A 13702-nucleotide genomic window follows, 5' to 3' on the forward strand; every position below is an offset into this window, starting at 1 on the left:
ATCTGCGTGTATATCTATTATATCCATATCTAAACTTATGACACATTTATGTGTGTATAAGCATACACACATAAATTTTGCATGCATTATCACACATCGCTTCAAATTTTGGTTAACTTTAATTGGCTAATAAATATTATTGATTATGGAATCATTCTTATTTATTCTGTTTTTTTCCAAGCTCACCCATGTTGACCACACTGACCAAAACTTTTATCTACAATTTTGTGCATAAACTTTTTACCCAGAAGTCTCTTTAGAGAGTAATGCTTACATGTTGAACTTTTGTTTAATATTTCTAATTAGCTCATTCATAAGGCCTTTATTAAATATCATCTCTCTTGATTGATTCTTGATATTCTCTTTCTTATTAAATAGTAGCATGACACACCCAAACTTATCAACTTTACACTTTGGAGTTACTTCTGAAATCTGATTTTATCCCATGTCAATTTCACAATTGTTCATGAAATCATGTCAATCCTACATCCCCCCTGGAATTCATAATTCCCCACTTGTCTTCATTGCACACACTTTAATTACTCTTAATTTGCTACACCTATATTATCACTATATGAAGCTGTAGACTATCCTTTATGAGCCTCAAATAGTTCTACCTGTCACAACAACGTACCACAGAATATTTGACCTAGACGTCAGAAATCCTTTTTTCTCATTATTCTGCATCTTGAAATTGTGAGATGATGGTATCAGTATGACCAAAGTGAGTGATGTTTCTGACTAAACCCTCTTTTGTCTTTGGTAAAGGATACTAATGTCATCATGATAGACCTCCCACCTTTCTGAGCTCATTTAACCCTATGCATTTTGCAAAGATGCAGTCTCCAACTATCACTGTGTTGCACATTACAGTTTTAACACATGCATACGTGGAAATCCATAGACTTCTCTCTTAAAAATTGTAGTTGGGCATTACACATTCACAAATTCCCCCACATACCCTGAAAGCATATTCAATGCAAAAGGCCACTTCTGTTATAGACTTGAATTGTTTTGTTTATACCCATATCAAAATTATTCCAGAATAAATCTAAATTGACAAGTTTCACTTGCAAAAAACAGACTTAGAATGGTTTTTAAGAAAATCTCATAAAAATGCCATATGCTAAATATTCTCACATGCTAAAATCTCGGGACATCATTTTTCCTTTCCTCTGTTGGTCATGCTCATGTGGAAAGGATGCTACACACCACAAGTTTAATCAACATCTGATGAGCCATTGACAGTTGGTAGTTGCTGGGGTAAGGAAAGTCATCTTTTAAAGACTATTCTCTTTGGTAAGTTAACCATGACTATGATCAGTAGATGGCTACACATCCAATATTATATCTGAATTACAAAAATCTTGAACATGTGATAAAACCCAAAAGATTTGCTTTATTTTTCACTTATTTATAAGCTTTTGAGTGTTGTGTGCAAACTTATTTTCTATTAAGTGGTTACTGGTGAACTATCAACATTTTACAATACCATCTAAGGCTTTAAAATGTTTTTGTCCTATGGAGAAACATACTAATTAAACATCATACAGTATTTCAATTCCATTTGTGAAGTTAAACTTTGATTTCTGTTTTTCTTTCGTGTTTTTAAACCTTTACCTTTTTCTAACTAATTTCTACTGTTTATATATCTAGTGAATTATATATATTTTCAACACTCAGTACAAATTAGTAAGATTCCAATTAACTTTTAAAACTTTAATTACTAGGCTGGAGAGATGGCTCTATATTTGAGAACACTGTCTGCTATTCAAGGGTATTAAATTCAATTCTCAGCAATCATATGGTAGTTGACAGCTATCTATATTGGAATCTGATGTCCTCTTCTAGTAGGCAGTTGTACATACAGATAGAGCACTCATATATACAAAGTAAATAAATAATTCTTAAATTATATAATCATATTTCTAATATTATGAGTTGCTGCTAAGAACATTATTATACAATTATAAACAGCCTAAAATTTATAAATCACAAGCATGAACCAGTGACTATAGTAAACTTTGCTTTCAACATATAACTACTAATATAATACTTTAATTTTCATTCATTTATCTGACACAGAAGACATCTTAATAGCTCATTTGCAAAGACTTAGAATAAATATAGTAATCACACGAACACTTCAGGCCAAATTGGTGATTATATCTATAAACTTATTGCTGGAACAGGCAATTGTTCAATGTGGTAAGTGGCTAAATTGAAGCTACATACACTAATTCATATTTCTATTAATAGAATATTGCAGTTCCTTTAACCACTGAAGTAAATTGCATTAATATCCTTCTCCTAACTCCAAAATCATTTGAACTTAATTAGGGATCTTAGCTACAGAGATTTAAGTAAGAGAGTTTTGATATGATGGATTTTATAACCTTTTGTATTTCTTAGTTTCATGGAACAATGAAAGTTAATTAAATCATATTCAATTTATTTAAAATATTTCAAATGGTTTTCTTTAAAGCATAAAATTTATGAATATTTCTTGCTTGAGTCAGAGAAGTTCCTGTACCTTTCTTTATGTTGTACACGCATTTCTGTATTGTATATTGACAAAACATGCAAAGTAATACTCTGAAAACAAAAAGTTCAGAAAAGAATTTTCTATATTTATCTTTCACAGTATATTATGCTAAGTTATCATTTCTGGAAATTAGTGAACTTTGCATAGTTTGAAGTGATTTTTAGTCACTTTTCTCTTTAATCATGTGAAATGTGTAACTTTATTGAAAACATGTATTTACTATACAATTAATTATTGTGTCCAGTATTGTGCTGTCCTTACAATCATATAAGCGTCTGCATAAAAACATGAAGTTAGAGTTGAGAGGGAGTGTTGGGGGAGAATCAGGTGTTAGCCAGAGAAAAAAACTGCTGTGTATATAATTTTATTTCTTTATATAATTTTATGAAATTCTGATGAAATAAAACATTTTTGTGTTTTATTAATTCTTTTATAATTTCATGGTATAACAACTCCTTCCAGATGCATTCCCTAACTACTGATACCCCAAGTTTGTATTTTTTGGATTTGTTTTTATTTAATAACCTCTCCATATTCTTCTGGGTATGGATCTGTCCAGTAGAGAATGTCAAGAACCAGGAGCCATGACCTTAGTGAAAACTGATTCTCCCTCCCTCAGAAGCCATTAACTGTCTATGGCTCCTCAGTTGGTAGTGATGGCTTTTGTACTCCTTCCATCTTGATGCCAGAATGGTGACAGGATAGATCTTGTGCAACCAGACCTGTAAGTGCACAGGTTCAAAGCCCTATAATGTCCAGAAGACATATTTTCAATTTGATCCATCCTAACCTCTGGCTCTTACACTTTTCCATCCCCTGTCCACAAATGATGGTCCTTGAGACTCGATGAGTGAATGTGATAAAGTTGCCTCATTTGCAGATGAGTATGCCATAATAAGTTACTCCCTGAACTTGACAAGATGTTAAGTTTTTGCTTTGATTACACAAGAATTTTGTCTGGTGAGGTCTGAGAGCTGCAGTAAAATAAGATTCCCTAGATCTTGGGTAGATTTGTTAGAGCAGGCATATGTTTGCTTCTGTGGAGCTGGTCTGAAAATTCATCCAGAAAAAGATTTATATATATATATATATACATATATATATATGTATATGTATATGTATATGTATATGCATATGTATATGTATATATATACACATACATATATGGAGAGGATACAATATATATTTGTATAAAATAGTATGTATGTGTGCATATATAGTATTATGTATGTATGTATGTATTAAGTCTACACAGCATTACTTACATATGTATTTTCAGACATCCCTATAATTAGTCTCTCTCTCCTAATTCCCTTCACTGCTTCAACTTCCCATCCTCTATTTATGCAAACATCTTTCCTCTTTGTTTTCACCTCTCCATATTACTTGTGTTCTAATATTCTCCCTCTCTAAAGATGTTTTTCTTCCTTACCACCAATAATGCCTATATAGTTCCTGTGTTCTATAGGTAATCTAAATCACAAATCCTAGGGTTTAAAGCTAATATGTGAATGAAAATGTGACACTTGTCTTTCAGGTTCTGATTTACTACGTGCAGTTTAGTGTTAGCTAGCTCCCTCAATTTACTTGCAAATTCCAATCTTCTTTACAGTTGGCTAAAATTCTGCCTTGTGTAGTACACATCCTTATCATCCGCTCATCAGTGTGTGCACTGACTCTGTTTCTCCATCTCTGCTATTGTGAATAATGCAGATAAGGTCAGCAGTAGGAATGTGTCCCTATCATATCAAATAAAGTCCTGAGTGTCTACCCAAAAACTGTATAGCTGACCATATGGAAAGACTGGATGGAGTTTTCTGTGTATTCTGTGTTCTCACACAGCAGGAGGGTCTCTGTTCCCCAAAGCTATGCCAATGCTTACTACATATTTTGTTTCCTTGTTTTAACATAATTTCTATTAATGTCATTTCTCCCCTTCCTTTCTCTTCATCCAAATCCTCGAAATTACTTCTCCATGTTCTCATTTAAATTCATGGCCTCTTCTTTCCTTAATGTTTCTTAACATGCATTTATGTATGCATGTTTATTCATATATACTCCTATCCAGTACCTGTTCCATTTGGGTAATATTAACCTCTATGCATTCAGGGAAGCCAACCATTTGGTATTATGACCCAATAGATTATATGCTCTTCTCTAGGGAAGAATACTTCTCCAGCTCTCAGCATGACATATTCACCTATAATTCTTTGTGTAGGGTTAATGCCTGCTTAACATTCCCCTGTCCAAGTCAGCATGTCTATTGTTGTTCTTGATAAGTTCATTCTCCAGCAACTATGTATATAGCTTCTGAGTATTATTTCCAGCCACTAGAACTTGGTAAAATGAAATTTCAAAGCAGTTATAATTTGCATTTCTGAGGGCTAAGAATGTGCTCCTCAAAAATACTTTAAATAATAATTTAAATTACTGAATTTCAAATTTATTGAAATAATTGAACACTTTAAAAATTAATTCTTAGCAAATTGTATTTCTTCTTCTGAGAACTGGCTGCTCAGCTCCATAGTCTACATTTAATTAAGTTGTTTGTTTTCTTGGCATTTGGTTGTAGAGTTCCTTGCATATTGTAGATACGAATGCTCTGTCAGATATAGACCTGACGAGTTTTTTTCTCTGTTCTGTAAACGGTAACCATTCCTTTTGTACTCAAATGTTCACAACTTAATTTATTTATTTTCCATGTATTTAGCATAATCTCCTTGACATTTCAAAGCTGTGTCTTTTTTCTGACTCAACCGGCTGCTCCAGTTTTCATTGTATGTCTATTCTTCTGATTTGAAATCAGCCTTTTCTACAAAAAGAAATACTATGAGTAGAAAAACAGTTCTATAGAAGAGAACACGGCCAAAGTATAGAATACATTTTGTTTCAGTTCTTGGAAATTACAGATCTGGTCAGGCTTTCATAGACAGGTAAGTTGGTAGATTCATTTACTGAATTTTTGTCTGAATTTTATTTTTTAAATTATAATATAATGTATATAATATAATATAATTTTATCCTTCCCTTTCTTTTCTCCAAACTCTCCCTTATATCTCTTTCCCACTCCCCTTCAAAGTTTTGCCCTCTTTTTTCAGTAATTGTTTTTACACGAATATATGTATTTTTATACTCATATAGATTTCTAAATATAACCTGATAAATCTGTATAGGGTTGCTTTACAAGCTTCTAGTAATGATCATTTTGTTTATAATTTTTATGACTGTCACTTAAATATAGTATTTATCCCCCTCCTTTCCTCCATCCAAATCCTACCATATATGTCTTGTGACTCACCTTCAAATTCATGGCCCCTTTTTTCCATCAATTGCTATTGCATGTACATAAGTATGTGTGTGTATATACAGATATTTCTTAAACCTAACCTGTCAAATGTACATGTAACGCTTCTTGTATATATGTGTTAAGAGCTGACTGCTTGCCCCTGTACAACTAATTAGACTGAGGTCTAAGGAGCTCTTCTTAATCCAGTTTGTCATGTTTGTTGTTCTTGCCTTTGCTCAGTACGTGGTTGGGTAGTGATGTTGGTGAGAGTTTTCAGGTATAACTTCTATTGTCAGTAGGAGACACAGTCTCACAGCAAATTCCTGATACTCTGGCTCTTACAATATTTTTTTTTTTTTGAGACAGGGTTTATCAGTATAGACCTGGAAGTCCTGAAGCTCACTGTATAGTCCAGGCTGGCCTCAACTCAGAAATCTGCCTGCCTCTGTCTCCCCAGTGCTGGGAGACACTTCCACTTCCACTGCCCAGCCTAGGCTCTAACAATCCTTATTCCTCTGTTCTGCAATGTTTCCTGAGCCTTAGGTATGGGAGTATTTTGTAGATGTCTCTATTGTGATTGAGCTCAACCAGGGGTGAAAATTTTATTAATATCTCTGCAATTCTATTAGTTTGAAGTGAGCCTCATCTTCAGAGCAAATTCCAGGACACAAGCAATACAGAGAAACCCTTTGTCAAAAAAAGAGACTTTAATTATTTTCATTTATCTTTTAACTGGCATAATTTTCTTTCAAAATGAAAGTGGTAAACAGACAAAGGAAATAGTAGGAACAATTTAGTATTGCAAATAATAAAATGGCTGAATGCATCTCAGAACTCTCTATATATTTCCCTTTGTTCTTTGATTGCACATGACTTTATTTTCTTGGTAACAATGGTCTATACATATCCATAGTAATTGGGTAACTATAAATTTGCTTATATAATAATCATAATCAGTCTTGTTTTTTAACCATTGAGGGCACTGTTATGTAGTAATTATTGTTTGAAATTCTAAGAGAAAGAGGGATTTTTTTCCTGTTGGTGTTCATCAACAGAATAATAATAGTTTATACAGTCTGAACTTTATACATTATGGAAATTACATGAATTAGCATCCTAAGCTTTGCATAAGAATTTTATATTTCACTATTTGGTTCATCTATGTTGTATCTGAGTACAGAATTAAAAATGTGAATTTGTATAAATTTTAGTCAGACAAGTTTATATATATGTTCTGAGTAGACAACTTACAAATATTAATATTAAATATTTAATGAAGTTATGTTATTATCATTTGCTTTTATTACATTTTAATTTGATCAAATTCTATCTGAAACAATCATTTCAATTTCTCTAGCTATTCTTCCTGATGATTAAACTTTGTTTTGTTTCTATAATATGCTAGATACCCTTTTCATTGTCCTGTAGTATGCTGTGTTGTTAATTTTGCATATGATGGTGAAGAGAGAAAATGCTGTAGGCAGATTTTAATTCTGTAAGTGTGTGAAAGGGGCCTAATTTTTTATATTAAACTTCCTTCAAGCTCCCAAGAGACATAATAATGCTGACCAATAAGGTCTCCAGGCAATATAAAAGAATAGGAGTGAAGTCACTATCATTATGTCCAGTTAAAACTAAGCTTTTCATTATTTTTTCATTGCTGAGAATTACTAGGTAATACATTTACTTATTTGAGAACTACTCCTATTATCTTTTCCCCCATTATAGTTATTAGATTGAAATTTCTTTACATGTTCTCTAGGCTTAGGTTTCCTGTCATCCACCATGATAGTTATAGGTCTAGTTATAACATATATTGAATACAATGATTACTAAAAATAAAAAATTAACAATAATCATCTCTATGCATCAGATGACATGAACACACAATGGCTATAATGTTGCCATAGAGACTTGTAATTCAAATAGACTGGTGTTTTATCTTTTTTTCTTTGTCATGCGAATATTTTTCTGATCAATTGTGTTTTAAATATTAAGATTAATAGGTGACTGTTTAAAGGATGAATCCCCAGGTAGGGCATTCTCTGGTTCGCCTTTACTTCAGTCTCTACTCCACACTTTGCCTCCCTTAATGCTCCCGTGAGTATTTTGTTCCCTTTCTCAGAGGAACCAAAGCACCCTCACTTAAGTCCTACTTCTTGGGCGTCCTGTGCTGAGTGTATTGTAATGTGTTTATTTTGAGCTTTTGGGCTTATATCCACTTATCAGTGAGTGCAAAACCCTGACACTACTATGGACTACAAGAAGTATAAACCAAAAGGAGCATGCCATGGTTGTCTATGGAGGGGTCCTGCCAGAGCCTTACAAATACAGAGGCAGATGCTAGCAGCCAACCATTGATCTGCACATGGGGTCCCCAATGGAGCTGAAGGGTAGTCTGGAGGAGCTGAAGGGGTTTACAGCCCCATGGGAAGAACAATGATATCGGCCACCCAGATACCCCAGGACTCCCAGGGACTAAACTATCAACCAAGGGGTACACATGGTTCAGGACAATACTGCAGCAGAGGAATGCCTTGCCAGGCATCAGTGGGAGGAGTAGTCCTTGGCTAGGTGAAGGCTCAGTAGATGCTCCACCAAAGGGAAATCGAGGGGGAAAGGTTGTAGTGGGTCCGGTGGAAGGGCACATACATGGAGGCAGTGGGTGGGAGGAGAGGTTGGGGGTTTGGGGCGAGGGTAGAAATCGGGAAAAGTTTTACCATTGGAAATGTAAATGAAGATTATATTCAATAAATAAAATAAAAAATAATATATATGCATACAAAAAAGATTAATAGGGGTTGGTAGTCAATCTTAACTGTCAACTTAGTAAAGCATAGAATCAATATAAAAATGAATATACCCCTCTAAAAATCTGTGATATTGATTCCATAAAGGATCTACTGAAGAGGGCTATCATGTTTTAAATTTGGATAGTGCCATTCTTGGTCCTGGAATTCCAGATTGAATAGAAAGAAGATATAGAACTGAAAAGCAGCACTCATCACATTCTGTTTCTTTATTCCAGTAATGCCATGCGGCAGGCTACTCCAGGGTCCTTATGTGTAACTTGTCCATCATGATGGACTATACCTTCACTCTTGGATCCACAATAGACTCTCCAATTTATGATCTTTCTTTCAAGTATTTTGTCATATAAAAGAGTCACTAATATATAAGAAGACCGCAGAATGTATTGAGATTTCAGTACATTTCAACTGTAAAATTGTGATACTAAGAATTATTATAAAATGAACCCTGCTTATGAAAATTAAACTATATATACATCTTTTATATAACAGAAAGATTAAATATTAATTTGTAAAGCTATCCGTTGTTTTCAGATAAAACTCCCCTAGATAACTTGAAAAGAGTATGGAAATAATGAGCCATGATATATCACATAACTTGAGGAAGCTCTTTTAAAATGCTGGCTTAATGTCTAGGAGTTCTTACTGTAATTTTATTCCTAAAGATTAGGAATGAGATGGATCAAAATGAAAACATATTTAACAAGCAGAAAAGACACTAGCAATTTGTTGCTATTTTTGCCTTAGAAATGCTAACATGGAGAGAAGAATGTTCTTATGAAGTGGTGGAGAATTACATTAGCCTTCAATCAGACAGCCTCACATAATCAGTGAACAATAGGTCTCAGAGACTGATCCTGAGGAATGATATGTACATTTTTCCTGTGGCCTCTATTTCCCACATCACATGAACAACTGAATGCAATAAGCAACACACACACACACACACACACACAAAGGAGACAGAGAGACAAAAAGACAGAGACAAAGATATTGACACAGCTTGTCCTAGGGTTTTGAACTTCCCATGCTGTATACTGTTTCTAGTTACTCATTAATGATGATCTGAAAAACTGACTTGGTTTTTGGTGCAATGACAAATTGAGAAAAATCTCTAATTCAGAAGTATTACTATAAAGAAATTCTAGTGCCTGGATTATATTAATTTATTCTAGGAATGAGATACAATTCAAGCTTAGGATATAAACTATAACGCAAAGTAAATAATAATGAATAAATGTTTTAAAGGCTGTAAAGTGATTTTTTTGAGAATTTGAATCTGATTTCATAGTTAAAAGTTATAAACTTCTTATATAAATATAAGAATATAATAAATATTTGAAAATGTGTGACATACTTTCTCTATCTTTTATTTCTGTGTCTGGGCTTCTACTGTTCCTATGGAGACAGCTAATAGACACAAGAAATTCAAAACATGGAATTGAATAGATACATAAATAACAGAAATGCAGCAATGCCTTTGTAATTCAGTTGTTCCACCCAATCTTTCAGGAGAGCAATGATGTTTAGTTCTCCAGTTGTCTTAATATTTGCATCCCCCAAAGTTTATGCTTCTAAATACTTAGCAAAGTCAGTTATAAAGGTGGACTGTTTAAAAGAATTGTGAAGCTGTCTATTGAAAGTGTTTCTTCTTTGGAAAGATTATTGTTATCTACAAGTAGGAATGTTCATCTTCATCTCTACTCAAGTAGACAGGCCCAGAGAGTTCTGATAAACTAAAATTTGTCTGGTAAATCCTTCATGAATAGTTAGGTTGATAGATTCTTGGGTTGATTTCTTTCCTCAACTATATAACATCTTGAAGCTAAATGCATTGTTTGTTCTTTTCAAACGTTGGGAAATTGAGTAGAGGTTTTGGGATGAGGGTACTCCAAATGTATCTATTGGATTCTGTTTATTTTCATGTTTATCCAGGGTACATATTTTTATTAGATTTTGGATTTTTCAAGAGAAGGAAATTTAAATGGATCAGAATTTCCATAGATGTGAGGGCTGTCCTCTTCTGACAACATCCTCTCACTATTTCCTTTCAATGCTTTCCCTATGAATGTATCCCCCCAAAATAGCCTTAAACTACTGGCACAGGCAAAGACTTTCTGAACAGAACAGCCCATGGAACGAACCTCATTAGCAAATGGCACCTCATGAAACTGAAAAGCAAGGCACAGAACACTAACATTTAGACAAAGTGGCAGCCTACTGTGTGGTTAAAAAATTATCTCCACATATACCAGAAGACTAATATCTAACTCATATAAAGTTATGAAAACTAGAGAACTCAAAAAAACTAGATTAAAAAAACCCAAATAGCCCAATTAAAAATTCCATACAGATATAAACAGATAATTCTCAATAGATAAAACCCAAATGGTGAAATTCAATCCTTAGTCATCAGGAAAATGAAAGTCAAAACTTCTTTGAGATTCCATTTTATACCTGCTAGAATGCAAAAGAGCAAAGCCATAAGTGACAGTTCATGCTGACAAGAATGTAGAATAAATAGAACACTGATCCAATGCCAATGGGAGTGGAACCATGTACAGCCATGATGGGAATCAGTATGGAAGTTTCTCAGAAAGATGAAAATCAATTTACCTTAAGATCTAGCTATAACATTCTCAGGTGCACATACCCAAAAGATGCTCCATTCTTCCACATGGACACTTAGTCAACCATATTCATTGATGCCCTATTCATAATATGCAGGAGTTTTGAACTGGAATATTGAATGAAGAAAAAGTGTTATGTGCAAACAATGAAGTATTACTTAGCTGTTAAAAGCAAAGGACATCATGAAATTTGCAGGCAAACTAAATAAAAATCATCTTGAATAGATAACCCAGACTCAGGAAGATCAGATTGGGAAGAGAAAGGGGAAATGTGATTAAGGAATGGAATGCATAGAAAGGCAGCTAAAATCGAGGGACATTTAGTGCAGTGGAAACTTCTTAAAAGCATATGATGGAATTCCTAACCAAGTTTCCAGAGGATGAAGGAGTCAGAGTCAAAGCTGGCCATATCTTGTTACCAAATGAAGCTTCTAGTACTAGGACTGGGTTGCATCCAATTGAGTTGTTGACCAAAAGCTTTCTTCCCATGGAAATCTCAAATAACCCAGGCTTTTGCCAAGAAATAGGTTACTCTGTATGAACTGACAGCAAGGCCTCAGTGCTGAAAACAACACATAATCAACTTTATTGATGATAGAGAGGTTGAGCTGGTGCCTGCATAGAACCTTTACCTTTATATCATAGTATCTTTTTTATGGGAAGGTACTCTGCAGGTTACAAAAGAGTAATGTAAACACCAATTCTCATGGTTTGAATATGCTTTGCTTCAGGGAGTGGCACTATTAGGAGGTGTGGTCCTGTTGGAATAGGTGCTCCCTTGTTGGGGGAAGTGTGTCATTGTCAGGATAGACAATGAGACCCTCCTCACATGGTTATGTGAGAGACAGTTTATTCCTAGTGGCCTTGAGATGAAGATGTAGAACTCTCAGCTCCTCCTACACTATGCCTGCCTGGATACTGCAAAGCTCCTGTCTTAATGATAAGGGACTGAACTTCTGAACCTGTAAGCTAGCCCTAATTAAATGTTGTCCTTTATAAGAGCTGCCTTGGTAATAATGTCTATTCACAAAATCGTAACTAAAACATCAACCCAGCTACAAAATATTTGATCTATAATCTGTCCTGTCCACACAGTGTGTGAGAGTAATTGTGGCATAGAACTTTTGGAAGTAGAAAGCATAGAGCTTTTGTTCCCCCTTTTACGAAGGACCAGAGTATCCACACTTTGCTCTTCCTCCTTCTTGGGCATCATTTGATATGTGAAATGTGTCTTGGGTATTCCAAGCTTCTGGACTAATATCCACTTATCAGTGAGTGTATACCATGTGTGTTCTTTTGTGATTGGTTTACCTCACTCAGGATGATATTTTCCAGTTCCACCCATTTGCTTAAGAATTTCATGAACTCAGTGTTTTTAATAGCTGAATAGTAGTACTCCATTGTGTAAATATACCACATTTTCTGTATCCAAGCCACTTTCTTCTGTTCCTTTTTCCTTCCACCTCCTCAATTGTCCTCTCTCTCTCTCCACCCCCCCTCAAAACTTTCAGCTCCTCCTTCCCTTCTCCAGCCCAATCACCAGTGGCTCTAGCCTTTACTTTACTAATTAAGGTGTAAAGAAGGTTTATGGAAGGTTTATTGGAAGTCCACTGAGTTATGACTCATTCCTTGTTTGCAGCCCCAACCTGGAGAACTGAATGAGCATTAAAATACAAGTATACCAGGACTATCCACAGTTGAAGGCGGTTCCAAAGGATGGTTGTGGTGGCAAGTCAGTGCAAGCAAAGAAGAAAGTCTTCTTTCTTCCATTGTCCTTGTGTAGGCCTCCAGCAAAATGTATTGCACATACTGAAGGTGTGCACCACCATGCTTAGATTTGGAGCTTGCTCTGTCTCAGGCTTACCTTGAACTCAGAGATCTACTTGCCTCTGTTGCCTGTAATAAAAGACTTGTGTCATCCAATGTCACGATATGGGTCAGAAGCCTGTACCTTCCAGCCTCAAGATCTGGATCATTTCTGGATTGTGATTCACTCAAGATGTAGTCAAGTTGACAACCAGTAGTAGCAAACACAGTATTTTTATGGAACATCTGATAATGTAAATCAGAGTGTCTTTTATTTTTCCACTGTCCCTTGGATGTTTTTCCTTCTGTTTTCACTTATCTAATTTTCAAATATCAGTGATGATTTTTAAAGATGTATTTAATTTATTTATATTTCAGTTGTCTCCCATTTCCAGTTCCCTCTCTCAGCGTTCTTTACCTCCTCTTCCGCCCTCCTTGCCTCTGAGGGGGTGTTCTCTAACCCTCCAACCCCACCCTTTACCTGAGATTCCCCTTGGCATCCTTCTTCCCTGGGGTACAAGTCCCTACAAGATTAGGTACATCCTCTCTTACTGATGCCTGAAAAGTCAGTTCTCTTCTACATATGTGCCTGGGGTGACAGACCAGTCAATGTATGTTCTTTGGA

This window comes from Apodemus sylvaticus, chromosome 8 (assembly GCF_947179515.1).
Source record: "Apodemus sylvaticus chromosome 8, mApoSyl1.1, whole genome shotgun sequence".
Lineage (NCBI taxonomy): Eukaryota > Metazoa > Chordata > Mammalia > Rodentia > Muridae > Apodemus > Apodemus sylvaticus.